The following is a 396-nucleotide window of genomic DNA, read 5'->3' as shown; positions in this document are numbered from 1 at the left end:
TATATATATATATTGTTTATTTAAAATTATAAAATTCTTATGTGTAATAGTTATATTTATTTCCTTAAATTTATATTGTTATAAGCGCAACTCTTTTTAGAATATGTCAAAGTTTAGTATGTTTGCAAAAGATGACTATTGATTCATGATACTTTGCTGTTGTAATCAAGATTTCCTATCTTTGTTCTATAAAAAATGTATGTACAGCCTAGAACAATTATCAAAAACTTTTTTATTACATAAGAAAAATATTGTATAATTAGATTTTGCGCTATATCAAGAAAAAGTATTTAAGATTATTTTTTTGTCACATTATTTCTATTTTATAACAATATCTACAGGAATAAAATTCATCAGCTATAAAAAGAAATTATTAAATATGATTTATATATATAA

The sequence above is a fragment of the Formica exsecta genome, unplaced genomic scaffold (assembly GCF_003651465.1).
Source record: "Formica exsecta isolate Colony F162 unplaced genomic scaffold, ASM365146v1 scaffold194, whole genome shotgun sequence".
NCBI lineage: Eukaryota > Metazoa > Arthropoda > Insecta > Hymenoptera > Formicidae > Formica > Formica exsecta.
Note: the sequence above shows the minus strand (reverse complement) of the source record.